This window comes from Eptesicus fuscus, chromosome 1 (assembly GCF_027574615.1).
Source record: "Eptesicus fuscus isolate TK198812 chromosome 1, DD_ASM_mEF_20220401, whole genome shotgun sequence".
Taxonomy (NCBI): Eukaryota; Metazoa; Chordata; class Mammalia; order Chiroptera; family Vespertilionidae; genus Eptesicus; species Eptesicus fuscus.
In genome coordinates, this window is record NC_072473.1 from 21,746,886 (window position 1) to 21,763,248 (window position 16,363).

Here is a 16,363-nt window from a genome sequence, read left to right on the forward strand (position 1 = left end):
TCATATATAATGAGGAACAATTAAAACAATGTATACTTTCTGGTAAGATCTTTTGGGCCTATAAGGCTGGAATACTAAAGCAACAATTTATAACCCTGTTTTTAAAAATATGTTTTTATTGATTTTAGAGAGAGAGAGAGAAATATCAACGAGAGGTAAACATCAGTTAGCTGCCTCCTGCATACCCTGTACCAGGGATTGAGCCCACAACCTGGGCATGTGCCCTGACCGGGAATCAAACCGGCAACCTCTTGGTTCATGGGTTGATGCTCAACCACTGAGCAATACCAGCTGGGCAACTCTGGTTTTAATATCCACTTATTGTTTGTGGCCTCCAAGACCCATTTTTATGAAACCAAGGTCAAACAAAAAAGATTTGCTCTCTCGACAATGTTAAAATGGATTGAAAATAAAACCTCACTGGTGCAGCCACAAATGAACTACTGCTCTAATTAGTACCAACAAAAATGCAAATTCTAAATTCTTCATGAAAAGGTTAGGGAGGTTGCCATTCACTATAGTATGAAAAGGTTAGGGAGGTTGCCATTCACTATATCAGGTGACTAAAGGACCTCAGAAGTGACATATTTTGTCTTAGTCCTTGACTAAGTCTATTGTTTTTGACTAATGCTTTTTGGAACAATATTGATCAATAATTAATGGATCATTGAGTCCTAATTACTTATTGGTAATAAGTAACCAAATAGTTGATTAATATTTCAGTATATATATATATATATATATATATATATATATATATATATACAGAGGCAAGGCTTAAATTTAGGGTATTTACAGGGTAGATAATGAGATGAAAGAAATGTTCAGATTTTAGTTCTTAGTGGACTTGGATTACTAGGAATTATATCTTTAGCTGGCATAGAGTAAAAATTACCCTGTTTGTCTTATTAGATTTTTCTACAATATACGGACACAATGTCCTGATAGTTTAGTAAATTCCATTCTGAGTGGGGAAAGAAAGGAAGAATCTTATGAGTGAAATGGTATACTTTGTCATCTGATATTTTGTCAACCAGTGGTGGTCCCAAACATCCACATCCTAGCTCCACGACAGTAGATCTTGATTTGGTTCTGAACAGCCCATGCTAAACAAGGGGCTAGCTAGTGCTTGGCCAGAGCCATCAGAGCTCGAGTGGTTTGCCCTTGTGCTGTGAAGAATTCCCAAGAGGTAAAATAGATCTTAAATTTATCAGAAAAGTGGCTCAGGTATCCTGGTCCAAAGCCAACTCTAACCTTCCAATATCAATCAAGTGTCTAGCATACGTATATGCAGAACAATCTCCCTTTTTTCCCACTTTCTCCATAGCCTTGCCCATCTTTGCTTGGAAAAAAATATTTGGAAAACCAAGTGGAGTTCCAAAAATAAAAAATAAAATAAAATAAAAAAGTAGGGTTTGCACAGAAAAGCATGAGGCGCAGTTCAATGCTACCTTCCCAGCCTATGACCCTGCACTCTCAGCCAAACTCTACCTGCCAGTCCTGTGATATTCCATCCAATATAACATTTGTGTGACTTGTTTGTCCTGCTCCTTCTCTCTGGAATGCTTATTCTTCTTCTCTCCCAGCTCAAAGCTTTTATATGTTTTTATGCTTATTTTCCAATCCCCAGGTTAGAAGTGATTGCTTCCTCAGCCGTCTCACAGCACATTGTTTACACTTGAAGTAATTCTATCATCTCATTCATTTTAGTTATATGGACATGAGTATCTCTTATAATGGATTGTAAGCTCCTTCATAGCATAGGCCATTCTTTGCTAGTCTCTCTTTTTCCACCCTCTCTCCTGTGGGATTCACTGAACCCTGTACATAGTAAGTGGTAGGAAATATTTGTTTAATAACTAGTTGACCAAAGCAATGGATATGTGTGCATGTGTGCTCATGTGTGTAAGAGAGAGAGAGAGAGAGAGAGAGAGAGAGGGAGGAAGGGGAGAAAGGAGGGAGAGAGGGAGGGAGGGAGGGAGGGAGGGAGGGAGGGAGGGAGGGAGAGAGAGAGAATAAACAAGAATGTCCACTGGCCCTGAGTGCATACTGCACATCCTTGAGTGAAAAATCTTAACTTTCCTTATCAGTAAAATGGAACAACTATATGACCTACCTCATAGAGTTTTGGTGGGAATTAAATAAGATGATACATGTGAAGTATTTGGCCTAGTTTCTGTCACATGATAATTGCTCAGTAAATGTGATTGGCTACTGTTATTGTTGATACTATGGTTAATAAATGGAGAGGAATAAGTGATAATTTGCAACACACCACATACAATACAAAAACAGCTAATGTTTATTAAGCACTTCATTAATGACAATATTAATTTATTTAATCTTTATGATAATTCTATATTAGGAAGTAATATTATTTCCCCACTTTATTGATGTATAAACTGAAGTATGAGAGGATAAAACAAAAGAAAACAAAACATAACTTGGCTAGCTTAAGTGCTTAGTAAACCAGCAGAGCCAGATTTCAGACTTATTCAGTCTGGCTCTTGCTCTTAAATGCTTGCTATTTTAGAGATGAAATTAAAAAAAAGTATTTTATAAATATTTCATAAGCATCTAGCCTTCTAATTTATTTATTCTCAATCAATTAATATATTAAATACAGACCAAATCTATTGTCAGATCTATAACACCTTAGTCATCAGTATATTTTATGATCCCGTAGCAGGTCAGTTTCTGGTCACGAAGAATGTGATATCATAAGATTATAGAGACGGATGGTAGAAAAACACATGCAAATGAATTTTTGGAATATGTAATTAGTTCTAAATGCCGAATGGGTAATTTTATGAACTGATTAATCAAGAGATGAATGTGAAATTTTGGGGGTGGGGAAGAAGGAATGAGGAATATGGGAGTGGACACTATCCAGAAATATTTTCTTATATGAAGAAAGAAATCCCAAGGAGGAACATGCAAATGGAAGAAGTATGAGTGCTCCTCAGGCCAAGTCCTCTAGCAATGATGTTAGTAGCTTCACAGAGACCACACAGATGCAGCATCTGAGTCCATCATAGGCCCTTGATCTCTGCAGGGCGTTTCCTTCCTATACAAGAACTCCAGCAGCAGTTTCCAGTGTATATTCAATGTTGTCAAGAATTCAGAATAAGATAAAAATTGAATAACTTAATCTTAAGGAAATGCATGAGAGACTGAAACTAAAAATGCATCATGAAATGAAATGAAATATTCAGGAAATAGTCTTAAAATAACAAAAGAATTAAGCATGAAATATTTCTTTTCACAAAATTTGGAGAAAGGTATTACATGGATTGAATGTACACTTAAATAAACAAAGAAATAATTTTAAGAAAAACATAAAGGCACATAAGATCCTTACAAATTGTAGTTACTTAAGAACAAAACACTTACATGATACTATATATAGAAGACCCTAGAGATTCCACCAAAAATTAGAACTAATAAATGTATTCAGTAAAGTTGTAGGATACAAAATTAATATATAGAAATCAGCTGCATATACACTAATAATGAACATTCAGAAGGAGAAATTAAGAAAAAAAATCCCATATTTAACTTCATGAAAAAAGAAAAAAACACCTAGGAATAAATTTAAACAAAGAGGTGAAAGACCTATACTCTGAAAACCATAACACATTTATGAAAGCAATTGAAGACACAAATAAATAGATAGACCATGCTTATGGATTTGAGAATTAATATCATTAAAAAGCGCATAATACCCAAATCAATCTACAGATTCAGTGCAATCCCTATCAAAATACTAATGGCATTTATCATAGAACTAGAACAAATAATCCTAAAATTTCTATGCAACCACAAAAGACCACAAATAGTCAAAGCAATCTTGAAAAAGAATACATTTGAAGGCATCATGTTCCCTGATTTCAAACTATATTACAAAGCTATAATAATCAAAACAGCATGGTACTGGCACAAAAACACATAGTTCAATGGAACAGAATAGAGAGTCCACAAATCCATACTTATATGGTCAATTAATCTATAATAAAGGAGGCAAGAAGATACAAAGGGGAAAAGGCAGTTTATTCAATAAATGATGTTGGTGAGCACATGAGACTTGGTTAGAAAGTTGTAAGGAGGACATTCTGATAAAAGGGAAGTGTGGAAGGCCTCCTGTCCTGTTTATTGGAATTCCAACTTAGAGGAGTGCCGAAGGTGGTGCCCCTAATTATTCCTTGGCTTTTCCAAACAAGTCTGTGCATATGCAGACCCCTGGGCGTTTACTGGAATCCTTATGCTTAATCTCTGGATGCCTTTGCCTAGAGGACAATGTAAACATGTGTCCTCCCAAGATTATTCACCCTACTGATTGTATCTGAAGATAAAAATTCCAATAAAGGCCTAACGAGGCAGGCAATAGAGGCTGCTCTGGCTACTAGAGTCAGGGGCCCCTTAGCCCTCTCTTTCACAGTCAAATTGTGTCTGAGTAATCTGTTCATCCATTGTTCAGGGGTTGCTGGTCAGCCCCGGCAAAATGATGTTCAAGAAACTGTACAGCGAGAGGAAACCAAGATGGTGGCATAGGTAAACAACTAAACTGCTGCCTCGCACAACAATTTCAAAACTACAACTAAAAGACAAAACGTCTATCACCCAGTACCATGGGAAAGCTGGCTGAGTGGAAGTTCTACAACTAGAAGGAAAGAGAAAAGAGCATTGAGACGTGCACAAGTGCTGGAAAGCTGAGGTACAAAGGTGCGCGAATCGGGCTGGTGGCGGGTGACTGGGTGCGCTGCTTTTTTCAACCTGAAGGGAGACAAGCTCCTGATTACTCTGAACTCCATTTTCTGGGGAGATGCTGAGACCCAAACTCCTACGGGGAGAAGCTGGACTGTCTGCCATCGGGTCGGAAAGTGAGGGTGACTTTCTTGTAGAGGTGTGCCCAGCAATCATTGTTTACTGCTCTGGGGCATGGGACGCGGAGAGTTGGAAATGCATAAACGCAGAGACGGCTGACTGGCAGCCATCACTATTTACCATGCTCTAGCCTAGTGACTCACTGAGATCCCGCCCCGCACAATCTACAAACTCACCCAAGCTCCACGCAGCAGCTTTTGCATATAAATGGCCTGCCCCATCACAGCTTAACCTAACAAACTGCAGCTCTGGTCAGACAGCTCCAAAACCTCCAAAACCCAAGCAAAGAGGAGAAAACTATAGTTCTCACTGTAGCTCCTGCTGGGTGGCCTCAGACAGCAGCTGAAGTGCACTAGATACAGAAGCTAGTGTATCTAGTGATCAGTGTGAGACGACACCAGATTTCAACAACTCACATCCATAAGTGACACATTCAAGAGGCAGACTCAGTGAGCACCAAAGCCCCACTGAAACAAGTCCTGCCCCATAAGCATGTCTCCAGCACAGCAGTTCTTCCAATATAGACACAGTGGGTCCACACAGCCAATTGGCCTGGAGGTCAATTCCTCCCAGTGACACCAATAACAATCAAGACTTAACTACACCAAGGCTGTACACACAGTCCACAAAGGGGTGCACCAAGAGTGTCCACCTCAGGTAACTGGGAGGCTGACCCACTGGGCCATATAGGACACCTACCATACAAAGCCACCCTACCAACTCAGGGAAGCAGTGAAAATGCGGAGACAAAGAAACAAATCACAAATGAAAGAAATGGAGGAAAGCAAACGACTAGATATAGAGTTCAAAACTACGATTATAAGGTTTTTCAAGAATTTCATAGAAAAGGCCAATAAATTTGATGAGACCCTCGAGGATATGAAAAGGACCAACTAGAAATTAAACATACACTGATTGAAATAAAAAATATTATACAGGGACCCAACAACAGACTAGAGGAACGCAAGAATCAAGTCAAAGGTTTGAAATACAAAGAAGCACAAAACACTCAACCAGGAAAGCAAAAAGAAAAAAGAATCCAAAAATTTGAAGATAGTGTAAGAAGCCTCTGGGACAACTTCAAGCGTACCAACATCAGAATTATGGGGGTGCCAGAAAAAGAGAGAGAGCAAGATATTGAAAACCTATTTGAAGAAATAATGACCAAAAACTTCCCCCACCTGGTGAAAGAAATAGACTTACAAGTCCAGGAAGTGCACAGAACCCCAAACAAAAGGAATCCAAAGAGGACCACACCAAGACACATAATAATTAAAATGCTAAGGGCAAAAGACAGAGAGAATATTAAAAGCAGCTGGAGAAAGTTAATTACCTACAAGGGAGCACCCATACGATTGTCTGCTGATTTATTTTTTGTAAATAAAAAATATTATTTTTTATAAATTTTTATTTACAAAAAATCTGCTGATTTCTCAACAGAAACTATGCAGGCCAGACTGGAGTGGAAAGAAATATTTAAAGTGATGAATAGCAAGAACCTACAACCAAGATTACTCTACCCAGAAAAGTTATCATTCAGAATTGAAGGTCAGATAAAGAGCTTCACAGATAAGAAAAAGCTAAAGGAGTTCATCACCACCAAACTAGTATTATATGAAATGCTGAAAGGTAATCTTTAAGAAGAGGAAGAAGAAGAAAAAAGTAAAGATAAAAATTATGAACAACAAATACATGTCTATCAACAAGTGAATCTAAAAATCAAGTGAATAAAAAATCTGAGGAACAGAATAAACTGGTGAATATAATAGAATCAGGGGCATAGAATGGGAGTGGATTGATAATTCTCAGGGGGAAAGGGGTGTGGGGTGGTACAGGAAGAGACTGGACAAAAATCGTACACCTATGGATGAGGACAGTAGGGGGAAGGTAAGGGCAGAGGGTGGGGTGGGAACCAGGTGGAGGGAAGCTATGGGGGAAAAAAGGAGAAACAAATGTAATAATCTGAACAATAAAGATTTATTAAATTTAAAAAAAGAAACTGTACAGCAACAAGAAAAGAAAAAAAAACCAACAATACTGGACCACTTTCTTACACCATATACAAAAGTAAACTCAAAATGGATTAAATACTTAAATGTAAGAGGAGAAACCACAAAACTTCTAGAAAACATAAGCAGTAAACTCTTTGAAATTGGTCTTAGTAATACTTTCTTTGGATATGTCTCCCCAGGCAAGGACAAGAGAAGCAAAAATAAACAAATGAGATTAGCTCAAACTAAAAAGCTTTTGCATAGTGAAGGAAATAATCAACAAAATGAAAAGGCAACCCACTGAATGGGAGAAGATATTTGCAAATGATATACCTGATGAGAGATAATATCTAAAATATATAAAGGAATCATACAGCTCAACATAAATAAAACCCAACCAGTCTGATTAAAAAATAAGCAGAGGACCTGAATAGACATTTTTTCAAAGAAGACATACAGATGGCCAACAGACACATGAAAAGATGCTTAACATCATTAATCATCAGGGAAACATAAATCAAAGCCATAATGAGATATCACCTCATACTTGTCAGAATGACTATTATCAAAACAAAGGTGAGGGAGGGTGGGTGGGTGGGAAAAGATCAACCAAAAAACTTGTATGCATATATGCATAACTCATGGACACAGATAATAGGGTGGTGGAGGCCTGGGGTGGGGAGGATGAGGAGGGGCGAGGGCTAGAAGAAATTAACGGGAGAAAAAGGGGATATATGTAATACTTTCGACAATAAAGATTAAAAACAACAACAAGTATTAGCAAGGATGTGAAAAAAAGGGAACCCATATGCATGTTGGTGGGATTGTAAACAGCCTTCATGGAAAACAGTATGAAGGATCCTTCGAAATTGAAAACAGAACTATGATATGACATAGCAATTCCACTTCTGGGCATCTATCAGAAGAAAATGAAAAGCCTAAATGTACCCCTATGTTCTTGGCAGCATTATTTACAACAGCCAAGATATGGAAGAACCCTAAGTACTCAACAATAGATGAATGGATACATATATGTGTGTGTGTGTGTGTGTGTGTGTGTGTGTGTGTATACTAGAGGCCTAGTGCATGAAATCTGTGCATTGGGGGGAGGAGTTGTCCCTCAGCCCAGCCTGCACCCTCTCCAATCTGGGACCCCTCGAGGGATGTCCGACTACCTGTAGGATCGGGCCTAAATGGGCAGTCGGACATCCCTCTCACAATCCAGGACTGCTGGCTCCCAACTGCTTGCTTGCCTGCCTTCCTGATTGCCCCTAACCACTTCTGCCTGCCAGCCTGATCACCCCCTAACCACTCCCCTGCCAGCCTGATTGATGCCTAACTGCTCCCCTGCCAGCCTGTTTGCCCCTAACTGCCCTCCCCTGCAGACCTGGGTCCCCACCAACTGCCTTTCCCTGCAGGCCCGGTCGCCCCCAACTTCCCTCCTCTGCCGGCCTGATCACCCCTAACTGCCTTCCCCTGCAGGCTTGATTGTCCCCAACTGCCCTCCCTTGCAGGCCTGCTCCCTCCCAACTTCCCTCCCCTGCTGGCTATCTTATGGCAGCCATCTTGTGTCCACATGGGGGTAGCCATCTTGTGTGTTGGAGTGACGGTCAATTTAAATATTACTCTTTTATTAGATAGGATATATATATATATATATATATATATATATATATAAATATTGCTCAGCCATAAAAAAGAATGAAATCTTTTTTTTTTAAATTTCTTTATTGATTAAGGTGTCACATATTTGTCTTCATCCCCCCATTCCCATCCCACACCCCTCCCCATGGATGCCCCAACCCCCTGTTGAACTTAACCGTTGGATAGGCTCATATGCATGCACCCAAGTCCTTTGGTTGATCTCCCCCCCCCCCCCAACCTCCCCTATCCTCCCTCTGAGGCCCGATAGTCCGATCGATGCCTCCTTGTTTCTGGTTCTGTTCTTGTTCCTCAGTCTATGTTGTTCATCATTTCCCCTAGATGAGCGAGATCATATGTCACTAGATATATACTTATAAGAACTGAATGTGAGACGAGCAATAATAGTTATGCTGACAGGCAAATGAATCAGTCTGTAGTGAGTTTCTTTCTGGACCAACAGTTCTTTTGAGACCCAATTTCAATGTCCACCAGTTCCTTATGTGTACGTGTCAGCACTGACCCCTCAGCTCTGGATGGTGGACAAATGGTGGTAACGGAGGTCCGACTCCCTCTGGTTTGGTCTCGGCCAGACCCAGGGGCACGGCTTCACCTGGGCTAAGGGGAACGTGGCCTCACCCAGACCCAAGGGGTGTGTGGCCTCACCCGGGCCTGGGACCCAGCCTCACCCGGATGGATCCAGGGGCACATGGCCTCACCCGGGCCCAGGGACCCAGCCTCATCCGGGTCCAGTGGCGCGTGGTCTCACCCGGACCCAGGGGCGTGTGGCTTTACCCAGGCCCAGGGACCCAGCCTCACCCGGGTCCAGGGGCGCATGGCCTCACCTGGACCCAGGGGCGCGTGGCCTCACCCGGGCCCAGGGACCCAGCCACACCCGGGTCCAGGGACGCATGGCCTCACCCGGACCCAGGGGTGCGTGGCCTCTCCCAGACCCAGGGGCGCGTGGCCTCACCAGGACCTAGTTGCGCGAGGCCTCACCCGGATCCAGGGACACATGGCCTCATCCGGACCCCGGGGCGCTTGGCCTCTCCCAGACCCAGGGGCGCGTGGCCTCACCCGGATCTGGGACCCAGCCTCACCCGGATCCAGGGACACATGGCCTCACCCGGACCCGGGGGCGCGTGGCCTCTCCCAGACCCAGGGGCGCGTGGCCTCACCTGGACCTAGGTGCGCAAGGCCTCACCTGGATCCAGGGACACATGGCCTCACCCGGACCCGGGGGCGTGTGGCCTCTCCCAGACCCAGGGGCACGTGGCCTCACCCGCGCCTAGCGACAACATGAGTGGACCTAGAGGGTATTATGCTAAGTTAAGTCCGACAGAGGACAAATACCATATGATTTCACTTATATGTGGACTCTAAAAAAACCCACCGAAACAGAAACAAACTCATATATATACATATAAAGAGCAAACCGACAGTTGCTGGAGGAGAGAGGGTGGTGACAAAAGTAAAGATGAATAAGAAGTACAACTTCCAGGTATAAAATAGGTAAGTCACAAGGATATAATGTACAGTATAGGGAATATAGTCAGTAATCTACACTAATAATAGAGAAACATGTAAATTGACTGTACATTCACTATGCCTACAGCCAATCAGAGTGAGCATGCAAATTAACCCAACAAAAATGGAGGTTAATTTGCATATGCAGGCTGTAGGAGCAGTGCCTTAAGCCTCCGGGGGATTCAAGGGGACCTGGGCAGGTGGCAGGGGGCAGCACCCTAAGCTGCCCTGCCCCACCATCACAGGGTGAAGAGGCCAGGCTAAGCTGAGACCCGCGATGGCGGTCACAGGGCTAGCAGAGCAGGCCAGGCCTAGTGGAACCCGTGATCGCCATCACGGGGCGAGCAGAGCACGCCAGGCAGAGCCGAGACCCGTGATCACGATCAGGGGCGAGCAGAGCAGGCCAGGCTGAGCCCAGACCTGCCAGGCTGAGTGGAACCCAGGATTGCCATTACGGGGCGAGCAGAGCAGGCAGAGAAGAGACCCGCGATCACCATCAGGGGCGAGCAGAACAGGCAGAGACCAGACCCATGATTGCCATCATGGGGCGAGCAGAGCAGGCCAGGCCAAGCTGAACCCACCAACGCCATCAAGGGGAAGCAGAGCAGACCAGGCAGAGCTGACGTGAGATCACGGGATGCAGCCAAGGGAATTCTCCCTGTCCCCAGAGTTAGGAGCACCAGCCCAGGTCTACCCAGCGGCCGGGTCCTGAATGCGGGGGTGAGTTCCTGCAGGTTTGATCCCCACGGACTAGTGCCTTTGTTATTGCTGTGTGTCTGGGTTTTAATTGGACAAATGCCCATGGTCCCAGGGGGGTCAAATTTTTTAGGAAGAGAATTCTGTCTGGGGTTCCTCAAATTCCCTCAGCCCCTACTCACCCCTCTGTAAAGACGCAGAACAAGTGAGGCTCTTAAATAAAAATCAGAGGTCTCCAGCAACAGTGGGCCTCTCTCATCACAGTCATTTGGACTGGATGGCCTTTGAGTATTTATCTAGGCACCATGACAGAGAAACACAAGCTCAAGTCATGATCTCTGCCCTTAAATAAATTCACTATCTTATTAGAGTGAGTGGATGATAAAAGCAAAGTAATAACATCAGAATGTAAGGCCACAATACAGAGAGGAACAGAGGCAATTGCTAGGATGATTTTCCAATAATTAGTACAAAGAGTATGTGCTATGGATTAAATTAAAAAAATATATGTGGAAGTAGCTGCTTCATGAGTATCCCTTTTTGCCGGAAACAAATCAGTTTCACTAAAAAGAGAGATGTTGACAGGAAGCCAGGAAGGCTGGTCAACAACCTTAATTGCTCTAACCACTCACCCTTTAGTTGAGATATTGTTAGCTGAAGCAGCCTCCACCTTTGTTTGTCCCATGTAAGTTTCTGTTATTTCCTGCCTAAGGGCTACATGTATATTTCTGGCTATCTTGCCTAAGATGTTTTTCCCCAAAGCCTCAATAAAAGGGATGGCAGAGCCAGAGCAGTGAGTGAGTTCTCCCACTAGAGGTGGACTACCGCCTGGCCCCCCATTTCACCAAATTGAATTTCTTCAGTTTCCTTTCATTTGTGTGCGGCCCTTCTCCAGAACTCGAACCCTGAACCGGAACCCTGGACCACGCGGGATGTGGAAAGGGATTCTTACACCTTTCTATTTTTTAAAAATATATTTTATTGATTTTTTACAGAGAGGAAGGGAGAGGGATAGAAAGCTAGAAACATGGATGAGAGAGAAACATCGACCAGCCGCCTCCTGCACACCCCCCACTGGGAATGTGCCCACAACCAATGTACATGCCCTTGACTGGAATTGAACCCAGGACCCTTTAGTCCGCAGACCGATGCTCTATCCACTGAGCCAAACAGGTTTTGGCATCCCTTTCTATTTTAAAGGAAGTCGAGTTCCATGTGAACTGTGAACTATGCTATGATATCTGAGGCACAGGACAAGGGAGGCCCTAAGTGTACAATGCTTTGATATTTGAGTCATTCTTTATTGTTCAATGTAATTTATTTCTATACGCCTCAGTTTTGTAATAGTTAAATTACTAGAATAATACATCTTGCTATAAAATATTACTAGAAGATTGCCAAAACCGGTTTGGCTCAGTGGATAGAGCATCGGTCTTCGGACTGAAGGGTCCCAGGTTCGATTCCCGCCAAGGGCATGTACCTTGGTTGTGGGCACATCCCCAGTGGGAGGTGTGCAGGAGGCAGCTGATCGATGTTTCTAACTCTCTATCTCTCTCCTTTCCTCTCTGTAAAAAATCAATAAAATATATTTAAAAAATAAAATATTACTAGAAGATCAAATGATCAGGTGACATTTATTGTTATTTTCTATAAATGAAGACAATCTCTGGTATGCTAAAGTGATAGGTATTATAGAAATATTCAGATAGAGAAACCTACAGGCTTGATTACAAGTGAGGTTTACTATCACAACCCAAATTTATTGCTTAAAAATAAAGCAGGGAGCCAACTAGAAACTGAACCAAATATAAGCCCTTGAAGGGCAAATGTAAATTGGATAAGCTTTGCTATTATAAGAGCAAGAAGAAAAATTCAGATGCAAGGATGAAAACCACATTGCATCCACTCTAAGTAGCTGTTAAAGAAAAAGAATGGTATACTATGGAAATAATACAGATTGTAAAGATATTTGTTCAAAGAGGATTTCCTAGAGTAGGTGATATTTCAGTTAATTTTTTTAAATGTGAAGAGGTTAGCTAGATAAGAAAAAGGTGTAGGGGTACCGAATTGCAGAGGGTGCAGGCAGTGCTAAGGTGTCTCTCCCTCCCCCGCCCCGCCCAACTCCGTGCACGAATTTCATGCACCGGGCCTCTAGTCTATAATAATAAAAGGGTACTATGCAAATCGACTGAATGGTCAAATAGTGGAATGACCTTCTGGACAAAGCCAGGGCTGCAAGGGCCGAGGCAGCCAGGGCTATGAAGGCCTACTCTTGCACGAATTTCGTGCATCGGGCCTCTAGTATCATAATAACATTGTATGGTGAAAGATGGTTACTACACTTATCATGGTGATCACTTCATTAGGTATATAAATGTTGAATAAATATGTTGTACACCTGAAACTAATACAATGTATGTGAATGTATGTTAACTACACTCTAATAATAAAAAAGAACATAGCACTTTATTCTGTTAGCATTTAGGCAAATAAAAGAAATGTGATTTGCAATTGACTAGATTTTTGGTGATATGTGTTAGAATTAAGACTGTGTTGCCTGAAATGGAAAAGGAGGTATATATTAGGAGGTATTTTGGAAGAAAAAATGAATCAATTATTGGTGTTGGAACTTAATTTTTAAAGAAACAAATAGAAGTTCTGGCTTTACAATGTGGAATTCTGGGAGAATGAAGATATTGCTGATGGAAATAGGCAAATTAGAAAGAGGAGGAATGGTATATGTGTCTATGAATTCATTTGGAATATGATAAATTTGACCTAATGGTGAAACCTTTAACTGGAGATATCAAGTATAGCCAGTTAGAGAGAAGCAATATGTCTCAGTCATTAAAAGAAAGAAAGGGAAGTGAGAATAAAAGGCAGTAGGGTTGAGCATTAGAAGGTGAGCAGAGAAGGAAGAGCCAAAGGAGTTTAAATGGCATTATTTAAAGAGAGAAAGAATCCAATTTCCTCTGAATTAATAGGCAATATCTGTTTCCTTTTATAAAAAGCAATACAAGTATAACATCTTTTTGGAAGCACACATCCTGTTTCTACTATTAGACCATAGATCATGATAGCTTAGAACTGGAAGAAATCTTATCTATTGATACACCAGGGTCTATTCTTTAGAACTATCCCAGATGGGGAAAAAATTGCCATCTGCTCCGTGAGTAATCATAATCTAGTTTGCAGCAATTCTTCAGTAAAAACATGACAGAGAAAAATTAAATCTTTTTTTATATTCTCCATGAGGACAGGGACACATCTTTTTCCCCCTCTATATTCCCCATGACTAGTACAGTATCTGTCATATAGTAGGTGCTCAACTAATATCCACTGAGTGAATTAATGAATTGACCATTTATTAAAGGATCTTCACATAACCACTATATTTTGAATGAGTGATTTCTTTTTCAAGATTCCCAACACAAGGTTTTGGAAAGACTTTCCCTCCCTCTTTCCCTTCCTTCCTTCCCCTTTGCTTCCCTCACCTTCCCTTCCCTTCCCCTCCTTTTCATCCCCTCCCTCCCTCTCTTCCCACCTTCCTTTCATTTTTGCTAATTAAAGTTAAAAACAGAAAAGAAGAAAACCATTCAGATCATTGTGCCTACAATACTGGATTAAAAAAAAAAGTAAGGCAAACCAAGAGCTTCCATCTCCTCTATATTTGTTTTATTCAAATTTTTAAGCAATCATATTTAAAGGTGAAGGGAAGCAGAATATGCCACCCTAAAATATGCCACTCTGGCATATTGATTACTTTTAATTAAAGTTACTTAAGAAACAGTTGGTGCAAGGACATTCTGACCTCTTTTGTCCCCCTGAAAGCAGAAAATGAATCTCCCATGTGAAAGGTACCCTCTCTGTACCAGTAGGGTGGAAGGAAGGCATCCTTGTCACCAGAGATAGGGAATTCTGGGTCCACAAGGCCGCATAACAAATCTTGTTACTTCCTCACTACAATTTACTACCCCAAACCCAAATACACTGAGTGGCCAGATTATTATGATCTCTGAACGCATAATAATCTGACCACTCAGTGTAAACCCCCTTGTCTTGTTAATTCTTCACAAATTTATTGTTTCTTTGTCTAAAAGAAATAAAAGCTGCCTGCTTTGCTCGCTTCTTTGAGTTTTATATTTTTATGGATTCCTGTATACATGAAATTAAATTTGTTTTTCTCCTGCTAATGTCTTATGTAAATTTAATTATTAGATTAGGCATAGAACCTAGAAGGGAAGAAGGAAAAAGTTTCCCTCCCCTACAAAAGCTATGAGGACTACTTATTATTCTCCTTTACTTTCTTATTTCTGATGAGTTCTGTAGATAGTACACTGTTTGTAGAGATCTCCCTTTTTTCATGCCATTAATAAATGTTCCCACATTCATTCAAAAAAAGTTATTAGAATGCAAGATCCTCATCCATGAAGATAAGGACATTATCTGTCTCAGTCACAGTTTAGCATACAGTGCCTAGTACATAAGAGATGCTCAATAAATATTTGATAAATGGATGAATTAAAGGCTTCTTGAGTTCCTGTTATCTGTTAGGTACCATGCTAAGTATGATTATGATAGACTTGAAAGTGTAATTTTGGGGAGAATGGAATGAGCACCAAACCATTTATCGAAGTTAATGATAACACACTTCATTCCTAGCTGTGACTATTCCCCCCAAGCTCAGTCCTCTGTGTATTCTGAAGGCTGTCTTTACTTAATTTTTTTTCTTTAAAATTGTTTCTGAAGAAGTAAAAAAGTAAGAAAAGAAGGAATAGAAAGTATAGACAACAACACTGTGGCTCCTAGAAATGATTTCAAATAAATTTATCTAAATGGTTGCTACTTAATGTTGTTTTAAATTCTCAAGGGCTCCCACTTTTTCTTTGACCTGTTAGTTAATTACTTTTAAGTTTTCATCTTCACTGAAAGTTTAGAAGATCCAAGGATTCCCTCCTGATATAGAAATACATTGCTAGACAATGTGATATCTTCCTAGTTTCCAAGTGTTCTTACTGGCACTGCATACATAAATTGTGGTTTCTCTAGTCTCGGGAAAAGATATAACTGGGCATGTACATTTTGATGTTCTGGCTCTCAGTCTGTCTAGACACTTGATAAATATCCATGGGCATGCAAGAACCAGACTTCACACCTACACTAATGAGCCCATAAAAAATCAACTCTTCTTATGTTGTGATGCTAGTGAATAAACAACGCACATGCCCACAAATGACTCTCTACAGTCTATACATGAGTGTTTGTCCTGCAATTTTGTAGTTTGTATGGTTTTCTGTATGCATGTGTCTGTGTTGGAGAAGGCCTACCTTCATAATTCATTCTAGCTTCCAAATCCTACTGTCACACACTCATAAATACGTGCCCAAACATTATCCTGGAAACTCTCTGGAGATTTATTACAGTTTAGTTAAAATCCTTTCAGCTAATTGTAATCCTTTTCAGTTAAAATCCATTGTTCTTCTAATTTTGTTATCTTTTGAGTTGTGACTGGAAAAAAAAATGGGCTGAGATAAGGTTTGGAATGAGGACTTGTGATAGGTACAGGTCCATGACAAAACATTCGGGCTTGTTGGCTGAATTCTCTTTTCCTTGAATTTATTTGT

General features: G+C 41.1%; 1 protein-coding gene across 4 annotated transcripts in view; it reads right to left on the reverse strand.

Annotated features, from left to right (window-relative positions):
* The window catches only part of DMD (dystrophin), a 1,914,059-nt gene that overhangs the window by 251,286 nt on the left and 1,646,410 nt on the right, over window positions 1-16,363 (reverse strand). The gene's annotated exons all lie outside the window — the stretch shown is intronic.